This window comes from Hyaena hyaena, unplaced genomic scaffold, assembly GCF_003009895.1.
Source record: "Hyaena hyaena isolate Hyena2069 unplaced genomic scaffold, ASM300989v1 scaffold_646, whole genome shotgun sequence".
Classification (NCBI taxonomy): domain Eukaryota; kingdom Metazoa; phylum Chordata; class Mammalia; order Carnivora; family Hyaenidae; genus Hyaena; species Hyaena hyaena.
In genome coordinates, this window is record NW_024081278.1 from 592,935 (window position 1) to 600,797 (window position 7,863).

Sequence of the window (7,863 nt, forward strand, 5' to 3'; positions counted from 1 at the left end):
TACAAATTGAAGCCTAGGCATTGCTTTGAAGTCTGATGAAAGGAGTAATTTCTATTCCAAGCAACACCGCCACAGATTAGACTTTTTCAAGGATCACTATTAAAAGTTGTGCTTACCACTTTATTCCACAAGATGGCAGACGTGGGATGCTACAAGTAACAAATTGAGTCATTTCTGAACAATAACCAAAAGACTAAGAAAAAAGACCGTGAGAAGGTAAAATAAGGTTGAAAATGTTAAAATGAACGAATATAAACAAGCAAGGGGGAAATATTGAATAACCACAGATGAGAAATATAAGGGGAAATAAAAGTGATAAATCTCTATTTTTATTAAGTGTATAATTTCAGGATGTAGTTCACTCCCTTTCATACCTTGCTTTCTTTGATTATAATTTAAAAAAAACAACACATATATTCCACAAAGGAAGAGTGGTAACTAAGCAACCTGGAAAAAATAATGCTGGAATGTCTTCAAGTATGAATCACAGATATGCCGATAAAAAAATAATTCTTTGCTATCAATGGTTATCCTAATAACATTATCTTTGTTCTTAGTAATAACAATCCATTCATTTATCTTTCATTCAGCAAACACATGTGGCTGTCTCTGTGCAGGCACTGTGCAATCCAGACTTTAAGTGACACTAAAATATATGCATTCCACAATCTTCTACTAGTGATTAACTGTACCCCCATCCAGCCCCAAAGAGAGCATTACTTATTAGGTCACCCAGTGAGTCAGTAACTGAGTGAGGACTCCTTTCCTAAGCATCTTGTGATCGATCTCTCACCATGACCCTGCTGCGGTTTCTCTGTGTGATGTAGCAGAGAACACACTACTCCTAGGCTGACATTTTCCAATATCCACCATCACTGTACTTTGGCTCAGCAAGTAGCTATTTAGAGGGTAAACATACTCATTTGTTAAAAGTTCAGATCTCACAATTACTGTTTCATTTCTTTTATAAATATTTCTTGAATTTCTACTACACCCTAGATACTCAGTTGGGTTAAAAGGAAAAAGTTACGATAATGCCCTCCAGAACTATTACCCGGTAAAAGGGGAGAAGTGGTGTGAGAAGGGGAAGGGCTGACATGGAGTAATGGTGGGCTGTGACACCACGTATCATGAATGCAGAATTGGAACCCAGGGCCCATAACAAAGGGGTGTGACATACACAACGCTCTTTATCACATGTGAAGTGGAGCAGTCAGATGCCCAATCCAGGGTCATCTGACTGCAAAGCCCGTGGCTTTAAGCTCTGGTCTACTTTACACATACTATATGAAAAGCAGTATGTTCAGCCTCTAGTATCATAACATCTAATAAGATATATGTCTTCCCAGGGTGCTTGGGTGGCCCAGTAGGTTAAGCATCAGACTCTTGATTTTGACTCAGGTCATGATCTTATGGTCCACGGTTTCAAACCCCACAGAAGGCCTCTCTCTGGGGATTCTCTCTCCCTGTCTCTGCTCTCTCTCTGTCTCTCTCAAAAAGAAACAAACATCTAAAAAGAGAAATATGTCTTCTCTTTAAGCCACTTATAGTCCAGTAATAGGGATAAATAAGTATACATATCACTTAGAAGGGGTTATGTTTGTAAAAGTTCTAGAAGGCCAGACAGGTGGCATTATTTGTAGCTGGGAAGAAACAATAGACATTCTGTGAGTGAACTGACACTGAGCAAACCTTGAAGGATGCATCGGACTTGGGCTGTGATATTGGGCACAAGTGATGGTTCATAAATTGTGAACTGGGCAGAGGGAGCAGTGAGTGGTTCAGGGTGATAAGTGTGTCTACTTCCTAATTTAAAATAAACAATTTTAGTTTAAAAATCCCTGCTTCTGTGGCATATTATAAATAATAATAATATAATATATAATATAATAATATAATATAAAATTATAAATAATATCATGTGTGTGTGTGTATATATATATATATATATATATATGATGCTGGTAAATGAACAAAGAATGTCTAACCAGAGAAAGAGCTGTGCTGGAGGAGACTGCAACCATTAAGGAAGAGGAAGTGAAGGACAAGCATTCCAGAAAAGGTGTGAACAGTATGTGCCCAAGTTCTAAAACAAGAACACACAAAAAGGACAAAAAGAAATAAAATTAGAAAGATAAATTGGAGCATAATAAAGAAATGCCATTGTATTGGCATAGATCGTGATTCTAATGACAGCCAAGACAGTTCCCAGATTTAACTGTGGCTGGAATCCAGGGACCACTTCTCTTAAAGGCATTTGGACTCCAAAGCTAAAAAGTAGACTGTACTGTGCACATTCCATTTGGTGACCCCAAAAGGGCAATTCCCCTCTTAAGGGGTATCTTGTCTGGTATCCTACAATCTAGGTGGAAAAGCAGTTTAATTCTTGAGCACATTCACTGGAAGGAGAGATATAGCTAATAAAATGGGAATGTAAGGTGGTTTATAGTGCAGCAAAGATGACCCTGGCCTTCCATCCAGACTGTGTGGAGAAGTTCCAAAGGGCCATCACTGTGCTTAGTGACAGGGTATCCGGTCAGAATCAACAACGATTATCCCTTGGTTAGTTTCCACATCTCAGCAGTCTGCACTAGCTGCTGTGAAGGTGCCAATGTTTGGCCATGCTCATGTCATGGGTCTGAATTGTGCCAGCAGTGTCCCGTCACAGTGTTTATCATGTAATCACGTCCTCACTGGACCAGTCCCATCAATGGGTGGACCAGATTCAGTGTGCCCTTGCAATAGCCATCTTTCTCTGGCTTTGGAATCATTCATCTTCACTTGGTGATGGTTCCCACACTTGGCAAGTAAAATCAGGGACACACAAAGACACAAACAAAACACACAGAAACAAAGACACAAATCTGCAATTCAGGATGGCAGGTTGATCATATACCTTCATCTCTCCTCCCTTCCCAAGATACCACCTTAATTTATGCTAATTGAATGATTCACCTCTATTCCAAAGAAGATTACTTTGAATTTAAATTAGCCATTTCTGAACCCCCAACGGTTAGAACAGTTTCACTGATTCCTTTTGGCTGCAGTAAAAACTAGAAGCAAAAGTTCGGCCCTACAAGGCCTTCAAATTGGGTAACTTCTCCCCCCAGAAGACAGAGGATGTGCAACAGTGCTCTACACTGTCGTCAGCCTTCGGATTGCAGGTCGCTGTTGATGTGGCTTCTATGCTTTCCCCCTGGATCCTTACTCTTTTCAGTGCTGGTTTGGGAATGCGATTAAGTCTCTGGTTATTTCAAGAATGTCACAGATGAACTTATCAACAACACTAACCTACTTGGACAAAGAAATATTTCTGAGTCTCTGATAATTGGTCTTTATCCTTCCACTAAAATCATCACTAACTGAGACTAAATTGCTAGTGCAAAGCCTCACTAGAAATCACCTAGTGGCATTCATTTTCTGGGTCAAGGATAGTGGCTCTATCTCACTCTTCTACACAAAACTAATCCTTTAGTCTACCCCTTCCAGAATTCAGCAGCACAACATTTGTCTGCAATTCTTAACAGTAAAACAGGGAGATTTCATGAATATAAAAAAAGAATAGTGTCTCAAAATAGTGTCTAAAAAATCCTCAAAAAAGGATTTTCAGTTAGGTAGGTTGAGGAAACTCTTATGTTAAATTAAACTGACCTGACTTTGTTGCCATGGATTCCTTAGAGCTTCAGGTGTGTTACCTGCACTCTGAGTCTGTGAAGGCCAGTAGCAGGCAGCACTTACAAAACTTACTGAATCACTCAAATCTTTCATGGATACAAAGAGCTAGTGGTTTAGAGAATGAACTTGAGAAGATGCTGAGCTACTTAGTAGTGAGAAAATGGCCGGCTCCTCTTTCCACAGAAGAGCCAATAGCATGGTAATCTCTGAGAAGGTAGTGGGCAGGCAGATTGAGCAATGAGTAGACAATAAAGAAGTAAGACAGTGTAGACTCTTCTTTTAGCAAAATTCAAAGAAGTGGGATCAGACAGAAAGGACAGAATGGGATTTGGGGCAGATGTGTTTTGTACTGTTTTGTTCATGGGTTCTTGTTTCTGTTTCCATTTGTAATGCGGAAGATATATGTCTATGTTCGTAAGTAGTACTGGGAAAGGGTCAGTAGAGGGGCAGAATTTCAAAATACAAACACATCTTAGGAGAAGTGTATTTTACAAAAGATGAAAACATTAGCCAAGCCTGGGGGCAGGGCAATGCCAGCAGTTAGTGGAAAAGTTCAAACTATGGACCCTGATGTATTGGTCTGGGAAGGAGGGAAATAATAACTAAGACAGATGAATATACTGTCTTCTACTTTTTCAGTGAAGTAGAGATAAGATGGTCTTCGTGAGTGAAAGGGAAATCAGTGTGCCAAGGGCTGTGGTGAGAAAGGACAGTTGAACAGAACAACTGGGGAGCGGTGGGGGATAAACTCTTTCATTTCATTTTTTTCCATCTCTTCAGCTTGGTGCCAATATTTTCCTTAGCTTTCATTTACCATTTATGCAAGGTTTGTATATGAATTATCTTTTATTAAAAAAAAAGGAAAAAAAGCTTGAAATGCCCAGATTTCTCCAGTTAACTTTACATAGAAAGCTGCAAAGCCTATTCATGATATGACTAGTGAGGACTGTGAGGAGGAGAAAGACAAGGCAGCTGAAGGAAATAGATACTTATTCTCTTTCAGGGGAAGGAACATCAATTATTTATTTATTTATTCATAAACAAAACAACTGTTGAGCCTAGTCTTTGGGACTAGATTTGAACTCCTGCATCAGTAGGGTAAGTGCAGGAATAAATATAATATATGATGTCACTAGAAATATTCGAGTGTTGTTTTGGGAGTCAAATGAAGTGGCAGGAAAATAAAAAGCCCTCAATCCAGGCTGCACATGTTAGCACTACAGTTTCCACAAGAGGGCAGCATGTCCTCATTTTTGAATAGAGCCTGGACTAGGTTTTGCTTCCATTCTCTTCTCCAGTCAAGATTCTTTTTTTTTCCTCCTAGCAGACGGACCGCTGCTAAACATAAAAGTGTTTGGTTTCATCTGGGAACGCTGATGTGAACCTAATACACTCTTTCCCTATACAGGCACAGGTGAGATTTTATTGGATACATGCTTGCCATTTTCAGGGACACAAGCCTGACACCGCATAAAAAGCATGTTAAATGACAATGGTGACAGTGGAGAAGCTGTTTGAGATCATGTAATTTCGTTCTACACAAGCTGACAGAATTTTCCTTTTTAATAAACATTTGTTGACTTTCAGAAAAATCTACCCTTCTCTCTTTAGTGAGTATATATTCACCAAAATCTTATAGCAACTTACTCCTTAATGTAAAAATATGATGAATGGGGTATGTTTCTCAAGCTTAAAAAATATCAATACAATTTCATCAGGACCTTGCTTCTAATATAAATATTATATTACAATGCTTTAGTCTTCTAAGTGCCAAAAAGGTGCTAGGTACTACGGTTCATATAGTTATAGAAAATATAGTTAAATGGAGGGTATTAATAATGTAGGAATCCAGTTTTTATTAATTTTTTATTTTAATTCAGAGGAGGACAATGCTGCGGTAGATGTATTTTCCAAGTTGGCAGAAACTGTTTTAATCCCACACCATTCATGTGAAAGTCATATTAACCGCATAAGCTACTTGGGCATTTTGCAATTTAAGTAAGTGTAATTTAATAAAACATCACAGAATTTAAAAGAAAATTCTGTTTTATTTTACCCTCATTAACTATGAAACAGGTTTGTTTGACTGGGTTTTGTTTTTGTTTTAAAGTCTCTGAAGCGAGTTGCTTTCCCAGAGTTAATTCTTTACTAATACATATCACCCTCCAAATAGAAGATTTCCCATCAAACTATTGGCATCCACTAAACACTAATAACCTAAGAATTCAGCCGTGCAGAAAAGCAATCTGAAGTGTCCAGGAATGAATTACTTGTTCCACAGATAATCCTGCCTTTGCACAAAAGAAACAGAGGGAAGAGAACTGCATTGTTCTTTTGATAACAAATAACAGAGACCCTCCCTGAATTTCACCTTTGCCTACTCCAGGAATGAGGATGGAAATGTTACCCAAAGCATCCTGGTCCCTGCTCATTATAATTCTGCAAAGTCCTGCCATTTAGGAAACGTGTCTCAGTTTCCGTGGAGATGAAGCAGGAAGGTCAGACTGAGCTTTAATCAAAGGTATCTCCCTGCCGGGGTAAGAGGCTTCCCTCCCTCATATATATGGCTTTAATTTGGTTGCTTTTTTTTTTTTTTTTCTTTTTTTTTAAGGTGCCTAAAGCCATGTCGGGGCCTGGCCAGGCTGTTGTTCATTAATCCCTGAAGCCGAGTGAAGACTCTGATGTTGTCATTGACAATTTACTCTTGCACTATTTCCCTGCTTAACTGAGAGGGATTGTGTCACCGGCACACCATCAAAAATACATGAAGGACTCGCCCCTTATTAAGAGGTGTCATGTCAGTCGAGCTAACATTTATAATACAGCCCTAGCAATGAGCAGTCCCCATCCTTCACAGGAGGCAAATGGGCACAATGACTTGAGAGGAATTATCTTTTCCAGTAGAGAATGTATTATGCTGTTATTCCATTTCCTTCAGAGACTTTTCACCTTTTTCTGAAGTCCGTCATAGCTTCTTCCCTCACCTATGCCTCAGCAGGATCCAGCATCCTCACTGCCATGTGTACGTACCCCGGCTCCCTGACTCTCTCTCTCAACTCCCCACCCACCTCTGTTTCTGGAAAGGACTAGATCATCTCCAACCCTTTTGTTCTATAAGAGACAGAATCCTTTTTATTTTTCCAATGTTTTAGATACCATGATTCATTCATTCTACATTAGGTGGGAATTGTTGATTTCCTCTTGAGAAGCCTGGCTAGTTAGAAGGACTGATAAATCAGGTTGTTTGGGGACTTATAAGGGTGTCGTAGCACTACCTGGTGGGGCATCTCTCCTCCCAGACTTTACATTGTGTGTCCCACCTATGCTTTTCTCTTCAATTTAGGAGTCTCTCAAATCCCACTAAAATGCAAGACTATATGTGTTATAGTAGCTATACTATTATAATATAGTATATATTAGCATTATAAAAGTTATATAATATAGCATATAATAAAGAAAACTTGATTTCTATTCATGAAGCTCAAAAAAAAAGCATAGGTTTTAATCCCTGTACTTCAGACATAGGAGAAGACTGGGAGTGGCACAGCCCATCTGGGGGGAAACTGCCCCCGACCTTGATCAGCCCACTTTTCCCAGACACCTCTTCCTCATTTTTCCTTCTGGCTGGCTGTCCCCTGCCAGCTAAAAGATCATTAATAGCAGCTTAATTTGGGGCCATTTCCAGGAAGTGAGGAGCAAGGAAGGCCTGCTATATGACCTTAGAAGGCTGCTTTTCCGTGATCTAAATAAAGTCTTTGAAATTTCCCACATGGAATCTAACCATGACTAATGATATGAAAAACCATTGTTGTATTTCAACTATAAGAATTTAATGACCAACATTCGAAAATCTCACCCACTCATTAAAATTGTCAACGAATCATTCATCGACCTCCCCGCCCCATCCAACATTTCAGCATGATGAAACTTCAGGTCACTACTAGGAATCTGCTTAATCTCACAAATCCAAAAGATTTATCCAAAGATGTTGCATTTGGATTTATCCAAAGACTCCAAAGATGTTATCCAGGATTACAGACTTTCAAGAGGTCTAGGACCTTCACCATGTCCTCCTCTTCCTTCATCTTAATAGCCTTTCTCTAATAAAATGCCTGTCCTTTGGCTTGAACACCTTGCACTATAGAATATTCAAGAGATTAAGTAATAGTGCTTCAGGGAATCAAAAGA